We start from the raw sequence: 13,658 nt of genomic DNA, 5'->3' as shown, positions 1-13,658 counted from the left end.
GAGAACTTTGTCATTTACAGCCTTTGATGTGTTGCCGTAGATGGTCGTGTCATCAGCATAGATGTCAACGAATGATTTAAGTATGTGTTTAGGGAGGTCATTGATGTAGATCAGGAAGAGATTTGGGCCCAGGATTGACCCCTGAGGGACTCCAGCATTTATATTGCAGGCCTCCGATTTTTTTCCATCTACCACAACTCTTATGAGCCTATTAGAGAGAAATGATTTAATGATTGAGAAAACATTTCCAGTTATACCGTAGCTGGAAATCTTGTGAAGTAGACCCTTATGCCATACCTTGCGGAAGGCCTTTGATATATCAAGAGCAATTGCCCTAGAAAGGAAGCCTTTGTCAAGAGATTCACTAATCCTGTGGGATATAACCGTCAGCACATCTGCGGTAGATCTTGCAGAGCGGAAACCATATTGTGTGCCACTAAGAAGGTTATTCCTGCTGAGGTAGTTGACTATTTCTCTATTTAATATGGATTCCAGCAACTTATTCATAGCACACAGGAGACTTATTGGTCTGTACTGAGAGTGAGACGACTTATCACCTGAATTCTTAAATACAGGGCAAACTGATGAGGTCTTCCAGGGAGTCGGAAAGCACTTCTCCTTAAGGCAGCGCTTAAATAGTTTCGTAAGTATGGGAGCAAGTTCTGGTTGAATCTTTTTTAACACCATATAATTACTATAATTGGGATAACACTATAATTGGGATGCCATCAGGACCAGTTGCTTTACTGGAATCAAGGTTCTTGATTAGCTTGGCGACTTCATGCACGGATATTTGTATGTTACCTAGCTTGTTCTGTGTTATAGGAGGAAATATGGCGAGTTGGTGGCCTTCGTCGCATAGGGTAGAATTAGCTGCAAAGTTCTTTGCAAATAGTTTGGCCTTGTCTGACACTGACGAGATGACCTCTGGTCCATTGATAATGGTTGGGATAGAACGCCCACTTCTGTTCAGGATCCTATTTGTTCTTTGCCAAAACTGGTAGGAACCAAGCCGCTGCTCAGCTACCTTGGATTTAACAGACTGGACATATAGCTCTCTTGCATTTTGTATTACTCTTTTCCAGTGGTTGCTGGCAGTCCTGAAAGCAGCTTTAGTCTCAGTACATCTATTACGTTGGTAGCTCGTGAAAAATGATTTCTGTGCGCGATAGCAGAAGCACATTCTGGGGAGAACCATGGTTGGCTGTTAGGTTTTTGTTGGAATTTTTTAGATGATATGAATTGGTCTTTACTTACAATTAACCATTCGGTCAGATCTGATACTATAGAGGACACTTCCTTTTTAAACATGGAGTGCAGAAGTAAATCAAATATGAATGTACGGAAGTTATCCCAGTCAGCCATAGAGTATCGGTATACAGTACGGTGGAGGGGTATGTCTGGGGACTTATTACATTTCGTTTTTATCTTAACTGATACGACGGAATGGTCGGAGGATCCTAGAGGAGAATGAACGGAACATGAACATAGCTCAGGGGAAATTGAGAGAAAAAGGTCTAGGAGGCTTGCATATTGATCGGGTGTATCGGGCACACGGGTGGGTTCACGAACAATCTGAGTGAGGTCATAAGCAATGGCAAAATCATGACAAAACCTCCCCTCGTCATCCGTCTTATTTGAATGGGTCAGTCATTCCACGTTATGGATGTTCAAGTCACCACAGATGTGAATGTTAGCCGAGGGATGTGCAGACAGGATGTGGTCTATTTTCTCAGATATGCTCTTAAAGATAGTAACTCCGCTGTTTTGGGGCCGATAGAGGGCAAATATAAATGCAGTGGTGTTAGCAAGTGCAACCCTGAAGCACATAAAGGGTAAATTAGGATCTTCTCTAGAGATATCCCTGCCACACGGGAAGCCATCCTTAATGTAGGCACATATTCCAAGCCCATGGCGATCTTGGGTGTCAGATTTAGCTGTTAAATTAGAGTATCCGTTAATTATGAACTCATCTAGGGAAGTGGTCGGCCCTATTCCAGATTCACTTAGAAATAATATGTTCGATTTCGTCTCCTAATATGGGTTTCAACCTCTGGAAGGTTGGAACGTAAACCCCTGATGTTGGAGAAGGAGACCTGGTAGTAAGGGTCTACGTTGGAAGATGGGGTTCTAGGTTTAATCGAGTTTTTATTCTGGAGATATTTCATGTTGAGGATTTTGTGATTTGTGGAATATGTCGGCATACTTGGTTAGAGCAGTACAGAGAGGGAAAGTAAGAGAGAAAAAGACAGGAACATTTTTTTGAGCACACGAAAAGGTAAAGACGTAACAATTACCCACTAGTATGGTATCGAGAGGCCCACCAGAGACTACTGCATTGTCCAGATCCACTCACCAAATGGCAATACAGCAGTCCCAGTACTTTGCGCCTTCTGATAGGACAGCCTCCTTAGTGGTTAATCCAAGGTTCGGGTCCCTGACTATCAGGTCAGCCCAGACAAAAAGTTTACCTCCAGCACCCTTACTAGTGACATGGCCACAAGGACAGACAGAGACAGACAAATTTCCGACATCTCAGACTACTGGTCACCAAGTACTACCGACCTTTAAGCAGCTTTTTCTTCACACTTTGTCAAGAAAATCACTCATTGAATGAGGACTGAGGGACAAAAAAGGAGAAGCGAGAGTTACTGGAGCTGTCGATAACATATCCACTGTATTATCTACTCTCCATTTAAAAAAAGGGGAGGAGGGGAATGGGTACAAGTGACTTATTTATATCTAAGTAGTAAGTCCGGTGCTAAGTTAACAATTCAGGACACTTAATAATCTCCCCTCCCATATTAATGGGTGGAAGTTTGTCGTTATCTATCGAGTTTGAATCATTAGAGTTTCACCTTATAATTAATTAAAATCCAATAATTAACTATTATCAATTTGTAAAGTCGGCTTAATATTAATTTACATTCGAGTTTAGATAATTATTCAAGGTTTTACTTTAGGAGATTCGTTTTCATAGGTAACTTTTTCTTTGCTAATGGCACTGTATTATATTTCGAATGTACTTGAAAATAAGGCTAACTATATTAGATGGTTTGATTGGCTAGCAAGGAAGCAAGCATTTTCAATACAGGAAAGCTTGCAGTAATAGTAACGTTTTTGCCATAGTGTTCCGTCCGCCGTCTTTTTGCCATATAGTAGCTGGCATATCGTCGTGTCTTTCTAGAGCGTAAGAAGATTTCTATTTCCGGATAACTTGGACGAGTGCCTATCTATTTATAGAATAAAAATCGTTACGTTCGGATGTGTAAAATATTTAATTTACATTTTTTTTATTGTTAAAAAAGTTCTAACTTTTTTTTTTATAAAGTCCTAAGTGTATCTACTCTAATAGAGAATAATTTCTGGCATTTTTTTATCGTTAGTTTTCGGCATTTTGTTTGTTTTTATTGTTTACTTTGTAGCATGGGGTTGACGAATAAGACATGAGAATACAGACAAATACATAAATAAAACAAGAAAAACAAGTTTAAAAACAAGGTAACATAAAAACATCTAGGATAAGTTTTAAAAATATACTTAACGTTTTTGCCATAGTGTTCCGTCCGCCGTCTTTTTGCCAACTGGTAGCTGGCATATCGTCGTGTCTTTCTAGAGCGTAAGAAGATTTCTATTTCCGGATAACTTGGACGAGTGCCTATCTATTTATAGAATAAAAGTCGTTACGTTCGGATATGTAAAATATTTAATTTACATTTTTTTTTATTGTTAAAAAAGTTCTAACTTTTTTTTTTGGGCATTAATGTCTAATCAGATACAAGTCTATGCAAAGCCCGGGAGATGACGTTAAAGTCTATTCGGACACAAGTCTACGCAAGGCTCGGGAGTTGGCGTTTAAGTCTATTCGGACACAAGTCTAGCAAGGCCGTGGAGATGACGTTAAAGTCTCTTCGGACACAAGCCTATGCAAGGCCCGGGAGATGACGTTAAAGTCTATTCGGACACAAGTCTACGCAAGGTCCGGGAGATGACGTTAATGTCTATTTGGACACAAATCTGCGCAAGGCCCGGGAGATGACGCTAAAGTCTATTCGGACGCAAGTCTATGCAAGTCCCGATAGATGACGTTGAAGTTTAATCGGACACAAGTCTACGCAAGGCCCGGGAGATGTCGTTAATGTCTATTTGGACACAAATCTGTGCAAGGCCCGGGAGATGACGTTTAAGTCTATTCGGACAAATGTTTATGCAAGTCCCGGGAGATGACGTTAAAGTCTAATCGGACACAAGTCTATGCAAGGCCTGGGACATGACGTTAAAGTCTTATCGGACACAAATCTATGCAAAGCCCGGGAGATAACGTTAAAGTCTATTTGGACAAAAATATATGCAAGGCCCGGGAGATTACATTAAATTTTAATCGGACATAATCTATGCAAGGCACGGGGGATGACGTTAAAGTCTAACAGGACACAAGTCTACGCAAGGCCCGGGAGATAACGTTAATGTTTATTCGGACACAAATCTACGCAAGGCCCGGGAGATGACGTTAAAGTCTATTTGGACACAAGTCTATGCAAAGCCCGGAAGATGACGTTAATGTCTATTCGGACGCAAGTCTATGCAAGTCCCGGGAGATGACGTTAAAGTCTAATCGGACACAAGTCTATGCAAGGCCCGGGATATGACGTTAAATTCTAATCAGATACAAGTCTATGCAAAGCCCGGGAGATGACGTTAATGTCTATTCGGACGAAAGTCATCTAGGCCAAATAAAAACAGATACGAATGAGAGAGAGAGAGAGAGAGAGAGAGAGAGAAAGAGAGCGAGAGAGAGAGAGAGAGAGAGAGAGAGAGAGAGAGAGAGAGAGTCGACACAGGATGTTAACAACACAGTCTTCTGCCACCACCTTTACCACGTCACGCTGCCATTAAATTTGCCAATCTGTCATTAAAACTAAAACTTATATTTACAAAAATAAATGATATATTTTATAACCGGCAACGAGTGTTTTGGTCAAAAGAATCACAAAAAATTGTTATTTTTTAAATTGAATAGACTTAAACATCATCATTAAACGGCCATCATCCGAGTGAAATGTAACACACCTATTTTAAATTTAAGAGCAACAGTTTAAGAAAAATGTTTATTTCAAACTTAAGCATAACAGGTCAACTAAAATGCTACTTCAAATTTAAGTGTGACAGATGCACGATAATTCTATTAAAAAATTTAGTATGATAGATAAACGAAAATGCTGTTTAATAGTTAACTTTGACAAACAACGAAAATATTTCAAACTTAAGAGATACAGGTCAATGAAAATGATATTTCATGCATAAGCATGACAGATAAACGAATATCACATTTCAAGATCAAGTCCGATAAGATTAATAAAAATGCTATTTAAGACTTAAGCGTTACAGATCAACGAAAATTCTATTTCAGATTTAAACCTGATAGATCAACAGAAAATGCTATAGACTGATGAACGGAGAAATAGACGGTCGGAATCTGTTACAGACCGCACATAATAGTGAAACAAAATCTATAAATATATTCTGAGAAATAATTACAATCAGAGTAAATAAACAGAAAAATTAAAATTAAATTGTTTTAAGTATTTCACCCAATAACCACTGAAATATTATTGTAAGTGTGAATTGGTGATGGGCCGAAACAATTGTATGCTGCAAATAAAAAATAAAAAAAACTGGTTGTAGTGAATGTAGAGAATTTTGTACCCTGTAATTTGATATAGTGTGGTTTATATAATATGAACATATTTTTAACTAAGCTCTAACTTTCCATTATTAAGCCATTATTTAGCCATTATTTAGCTATTTGAAAAACGTTTCGTTATTAAACCTATCTCTGCCGATTTGACTGGGATTTTGTATAGGTACTATTTCAGGTAAGGTACAGCAGTTATTACTTAAGAATTAAATTATCAGCAAGAGTTTTTGAAGGAAACCCAATGAAGTGAGAAGAAATATAAAATAAATGCATACACATGTAAATGATGATTGCAACGTCTTGTCAGACGAGTGCCACTCCCTAAGGCACTGAAAGTCCATGAGCCGAAAATAACTTTAGTCCTGCCGGCAAAATTCACACGCTCAAACAGACATGAAATTGAAGACGGTCATTAGTATACATACATATATATACATGCACGCATATATATATATATATATAGGATGATTGCAACGTCTTGTCAGACGAGTGCCACTCCCTCAGACATTTAAAATCCATGAGCCCAAATACCTGAGGGAGTATCTATACAAAGATGATGTTACAGAGTCTTAGCTTTGTACGACAGCTAAGTCTCTCTCTCGGTTCAAAATGTTGAGATCCAGCAACAAATTAAACTGCAGACCAGCTTAATGCGGGTACTGGTCTTCCGCTTTATGGTGTTTTAAATCAGAGATTTGCTTCTCCTAGAAAGGTTGCCTTCACCACGGCTTACGGGAGCCCTCTCCACCCCAAATGTATATGTATGTTCATGTACAGGTATATATATATATATATATATATATATATATACACACATACATACACATACACACATACATATAACACACATATATGCATACATACATGCACAATACATCATACACACACATATGCATACATAAACCTACACAAGACGGTCATTGGCATACATACATATATATATATAAATGCAAATATACATATATACACATATACATATTTGTAAACTTATACACATATATACATACACAATGCATAATACACATACATACATATACATACACACGCATACACACACATGTGCATACATATAAATACACACACATCTGCAAATACATACACACATATACATATATATACACATATGTACACATATGCACATATATATGTACATACATTTACGTACATATGCATACACATACATGAATATTCACGTATACACAAACATATACATACATACATATATACATGCATGCATATATACATGCATACATATAAATACATACACACATGCATATATGCACATACACACATGCATATATGCACATACACACATATGCATATATACACATACATACAAACAATATATATATATGTATATACATACACACATACATATATACATACACACATATACATACATATACACATAGATATACACACATACATGTACCTGTACATGAGCATACATATACCTCTCCATACATATATACATATAATGAGCGCAGATCAATTATTACATGCTTCCAGTATTTCAGGCCTACACGCGTCACAACTTTTCCATGGCTGAGGGAATATCTATACACAGATGATGTTACAGAGTTTTTGCTTTGTACGACAGATAAATCTCTCTTTCTCGGTTCAAAATGTTGACATTCATCAACAAGCAAGAGCAAGATAGCCAGCAACAGGTCAAACTGCAGACCAGCTTAATGCGGGTACTGGTCTCCCGTTTATGTTTTTTTTAATCTAAGATTTGCTTCTCCTAGAGGGGTTGTCTTAACCGCGGCTTACGGGAGCCCTCTACACCCCACATACACAGGACAATAAACATATGTGCACAAACAGATGTACGCCAACATACGTATGCATGTGCATGCATATGCAACCATAATCACGTACAGGCAAACAAATACGCTCATACATACATATGCCTATACAGACGTACACAGATATACATGTAAAATACACATGAAGGAACATTCCAAAAGTCATGCATAGTAAGTGATCAGCGGCTGGACCGTTTTTGTCCCTTTTCCTTCCTGATCTTTTCCCTCCTTCCTTTTTTTGTTTTTTTTTAATAAAAATTGTGACTCACACATATACAGTACATGATAATGATGATGATCACGTTGAAAAATTCACACATAATTTTCCAAATAACTCAACGTACGAATCGACGAAAAACAACAGTCCAATTGATATGGTTTACAGATACTTGTTTTTTTTTTAAATAAAAAGTTTGTTTTAGACTCATACATATTCAGTACATGATAATGATTATGATCATGTTGACAAATTCACACATAATTTTCCAAATAACTCAACGTACGAATCGAAGAAAAACAACAGTCCAATTAATATGATTTACAGACGCTTGGATTTTTTTTGTTTTAAATAAAAAGTTTGTTTTAGACTCACACATATGCAGTATATGATAATGGTTATGATTATGTTGACTAATTCACACATAATGTTCCACATAACTCAACGTATGAATCGACGCAAATTAACAGTCCAATTGATATGATTTACAGATACTTGGATTTTTTTAAAATAAAAAAGTTTGTTTTAGACTCACACATATGCAGCACATGATAATGATTATGATCACGTTGACAAATTCACACATAATTTTACAAATAACTCAACGTACGAATCGAAGAAAAACAACAATCCAATTGATATGATTTACAGACGCTTGGATTTTTTTTTAAATAGAAAGTTTCTTTTAGACTTACACATATGCAGTACATGATAATGATGATGATCATGTTCACAAATTCACACAAAATTTTCCAAATAACTCAACGTGCGAATCGACGAAAAACTACAGTCCAATTTACTTATTTACTTATATGTATGTGTGTGTGTGTGTATTTATATATATATATATGCATGTATATGTGTAATTGTTTATATTGATATGTACGTTTGTATGTATTTTCATGTATGTATTTATTTTATATTTGATTTGGTTTTTCTATTTTAAATTTATGCCTATCACCATTCAACTTTTTCCCCTACATTCTTCTTCTTCTTTTTCTTCTTCACTCACTTTTTTCTTCTGCATTTTACCGTCATTGGATATTTTACCCTTCACCAGACTATCCATTCACGTGAAATCACTTTTTTTTAATTCACCCTATTCCCTCTGCTCCACTTTTTGTTATCAAGTAAGATCTATGACTTATTTGTAGTTTCATCAAATACTTTTGCAAGCAAGATCCGATCCCGTCTGTTGCTACATCCGACCCTCTGACGAGAGGGAAAGTATTTCTTCGAAACTCCGCGGATTAAGGACTTATTTAGTTTCATTTTTAAAATTAAATATGTTTTTTTTTTATATCGTATCCAAAGTTTTTTTTAACATGTTTTATTAACTACTTGTTCTCATATATATATATATATATATATATATATATATATATATATATATATATATATATATATATATATATATATATATATATATATATATATTAATTTTTTTTTAAGTTTGTTTTTAAAATGTCGTTACTTTCAATGTATACCGTTTTCGGTTAACGGGTGTAGATTGTTATTTTAAAACCATTCACCGTTAATTTTGAGTTAAGCTCAATGTGTCTATTTTTCTATTACAGCTGTTTTTCCATTACACCTGTTTCATTAATGAGTGGCAATTTTACGATTTATGTTTCCGTAAAAATATTTTTTCGATAGCCAAGATTTCCATAGCCATGCTTCCTCACTTCCTCCAAGTGAGGAAGCATGGCTGTGGAAATCTTTTTACCCGAATACGATGTCCCACATGTTAAACATTTACCATTTGTTGTAAAAATCTAATGGATAAACATCCGAAGAAGTTGGTGGTGACAGGATATTTTTACGGAAACATGAATCGTAAAATTGCCACTCATTAATGAAACAGCTGTAATGGAAAAATCCAGGAAATAAACGAAGGTTATAAAAAAGAAAACGTGAGTCTTTGAATTTTCAACTAAACCTTACACTATATATATATATATATATATATATATATATATATATATATATATATATATATATACAGTCTCTCTTTCAATTTTCGGACTTTAATCATGTCAAATCACACTTCAAGTCCTTTTTGACGGATTGATTGTGGCTATTTTTTCTGATGAGCCAAGAGCATAATAGATTAACTCATTGATATAATAATTAAGTGATTGATTTTGCGCTACGAAACAGATACTGTCAAGAATTGTATAAGCCAACTTAATTAAAGGAATAAATTTTAAGATGGTAAACATCATGAATTTTGGAATATAACTTCTAGTCATTTATTCTCTCTTGCTCTCTCTCTCTCTCTGTATATATATATATATATATATATATATATATATATATATATATATATATATATATATATATATGTTGGTTGTTTGTTTTTGTTAGTGACACTTATTGAAATAATTCAATCATTTATACGAAAGTGTATTTTTACCTAAATGCGAGTTGGGAATAATTTTCCCTTTGACCAGTTTGGTTCCCTCATATATAAGTTAATTTGGTCAAATATACTTTTCAATTATATTTCTCTCTTCATGTATACATATCTTCTTTCTTTAGAAACCCAATGCATGTCAAACACCAGAACATATATAAAAGAATAACAATTACATTCCAATATATAGGAAAAGGGATGGGAGGATAACTATAGAATATATATATATGGTTAGAATTGAAATTAAAAATTAAGAATTAAAGGAAAGAAATTAAAATGAATCTCAAATGAAGAAGGGAGATTGTTTGTTAAAAGGCGAAAAAATTAACTGCATATAAAACATAAAAACAAAAAACGTAAAAAAAAACAAAGTAAAAACGTATTTTTAAAAGGAAGGAAAATCTGATGGATTTAGAAAGAGAGGCAGAAGGGAAAGAATAACGAAGAAAAGTATGTCTTACACGTGTCAAAAGAAAAACCAGCAGCAATTTGCGTTTGTCAAGTCATAATTCAGTTTGAGTTTCTCTGGTCTCCAGCTACTGTAGTCGTGATAGGGACAGAGAGAGCAAAGATACGCCCAGTTCAAAAGGTAAATACATGTGTCCAATAAAATTAATCTATAAATATAAAAGCGAAAATGTATGTATGTATATGTGTTCGCTTTTTCTGTATGTCTACAAAAGGCTTTTTTCAGAGAAGCGGTCGGTTGGTTCACAACTTTTTAAAACTTTTTATATCACATATAAATCGTAATATCTCACAGTTAACAACGAAGCTCGCCTGTCTATTTAATTTGCTCGATTTCGGGAAGATAAATATTCAACATTTGTCGCTCGCCGCATGTGGGTTAGTCTTTTTCCTATAACATCTTTGGAAAATAAAAATCCCGCAGTCAAACTTGACCTCATTAACTCATTAAAACGGGCACCTGCCAAATCCAAGTAGTTAAATAAATTCAAACGTGTTTCCGTTAGCATCTCGCAGTGGGGCAATGGTTAACGTCGCACGTTCACACTTTAATTTACAACTTTGCCTCAAGGGTTCGGGTTCGATCCTCATACTTACTTTTTTTTAGCCCCCCACCCCCGGAGTTTCCACACACACACACCTCCAAACACCCGGGCAACGCCGGGTACCCCTCGCTAGTATAATATAAACGAAAGGGATAATAATTATAGATTTATGATTATGAAAGTAAAAGTTGTCAGATAAACGGGAAGTTATGGAATTTTTGTTAAGTGTAGGGAGAAGGATGTGAAGATTCGGAGTTTTAATTTATTTTCGGAACAAATAATAAACGTTGGATGATTTTATTAAAGGAAACTTGCCTAAGGTAAAAAAAAAAAAAACTACAAGGGATATATATTTTTTAACAAACAATCTCCTCCCTTCATTTTAAATTCATTTTAATTTCTTTCCTTCTATTCTTAATGTTTAATTTTAATTCTAATTATAAATATAATCTATATTTCTATCCCTTTTCATTTTCTTTTCTCTCACTCCTCCCGTTCCCCTCTCTATCCAGTATTTCAACTCGTGTTTTTTTGTAATTTAAAAAAATCTTTTTCCTTCTATTTTATTTTGGCTAAGTTCCTCTACGAGATCGCCAGGATAATTTTATTATCCTGTCTATTGAAACAACTTGTTATGATTTAAGTAAAAAATCCCCGCGGTTAAAATAGTGGTAGTAGTAGTAGTAGTAGTAGTAGTAGTAGTAATAATGATAATAATAATAAGAAGAATAATATGAAACATAACAATAATGATATATATATATATATATATATATATATATATATATATATATTACATTTTGTTTTTAATAACTCTAGATTTATTATCCATAGACATATGCTCAATGATAACTATTAATAGACCGTGTTCTTATATGCAACTGTTTCACCGGTTGCATGACTCGAACTCCGAAACTGCAAGCAGAATATATGACGTATACTTTAATCAATGAGACCGCCCTGGAACTTGTAAAAAAAGAAGAGGCATATATATATTCTACTTATATTTCACGAAGATAGTATACCTCATCAAGTTTAATAAGCCGAACATGATAGATAAAACTTATTTTTGTTGAACGTCTCTCGTGGAATTGGAAAAGATTTTAAGTGAATCCAAGAATGACTGATTAACATGAGCTTAAAAAAATTCTTTTGAGGTTTTGGTACACCATCGTTTTTTTTTTGTTTGAAAATGTCTTCTTACACTTTGACTTCAAAGAAAATCGCATTGTTCATTCCCAAAGAGACCTGTCTTCAAAATGGTAGCATTTCTTACGGATTCCGATCCAATTATTTTGCATGCGACCAGGAATCACCGCAAGAAGCCTTATTGGCCGGTCAGATTGGGATCGCTTATCGTTAGTAAACGCGTAGATTAAAGGACCAATTTTATCTTTCTGATGACTTGAATTCTTGCCAGAATCAAACACATCGGTTGAAGAGGATTTTCCTTTCAACATTTAAAAGCGAAACTAACAAGAATACCAAACGAAAATTCCATGAACAAAGCTTCTTTTCTAAAACTGCACGAATGTGGAACTCTGTTCCACTGGCCTACTTTCCAACTGACTACAATATGATCATCTTCAAGTTCAATGTAAACAAGTTCTTGTTAAGCCGCCCCTAAATAATACATTTCTACCCCGTTTCCACCACCACTATTAATACGCTGTTATTTCAGTGACTACCGTACACTTATAAACCCTTATCCTTGAGTGGCCTTCGAGTCTTGATAAGTGGTGACTCTTAAGTAAAAAAATAGTTAACTTTGCGAATACAAGCGTTACATGAAATTAAGAACATTAAAGCTGCATATCTTCATGAACAGTAGCCTAAGATGTCGGAAATCTTCTGTTTCCTTGTGGCCATGTCACTTGTATGGGCGCTGGAGGTAAACGTTTCATCTGGGCTGATGTTATCCGCCTGATACCCGAACCTTGGATTAACCACTAAGGAGGCTGTCATATCAGCAGGTGAAAAGTACTGGGGCTGCTGTATTGCCATCTAGTGAATGGATTATGGACCTTGCAGTAGTTTCTGGTGAGGCCTCTCGATGCCATACTAATGGGTAATTGTTACGGCTTTACTTTATCATGTGCTACAAAAAATCTTATCTTTTTCTCTCCTGTTTTCCCTCTCTGTCCTGCTCCAACCAAGTCTGTCAAACTGTTCCACAAACCCCAAATCCTCAACATGAAATATCTCCAGAAAAAAAATCACGAATAAACCTAGAACCTCATCCTCCAACGTAGACACCTATTACCTTGTTTCCTTCTCCAACATCAGGGATCTACGTTCCAACCTTCCAGAGGTTGAAACCCAATTACAGGAGACGAAACCGGACATATTCTTTCTAAGTGAAACTGGAATAGGGCCGACCACCTCCCTAGACGAATTCATAATTAAAGCATACTCTAACTTAACATCTAAATCTGACACCCAAGATCGCCATGGGCATGGAATATGTGCCTACATTAAAGATGGCTTCCCATGTGGTAGGGATATC

This window comes from Euprymna scolopes, chromosome 2, assembly GCF_053919585.1.
Source record: "Euprymna scolopes isolate OS-2025 chromosome 2, ASM5391958v1, whole genome shotgun sequence".
NCBI lineage: Eukaryota > Metazoa > Mollusca > Cephalopoda > Sepiida > Sepiolidae > Euprymna > Euprymna scolopes.
Note: the sequence above shows the minus strand (reverse complement) of the source record.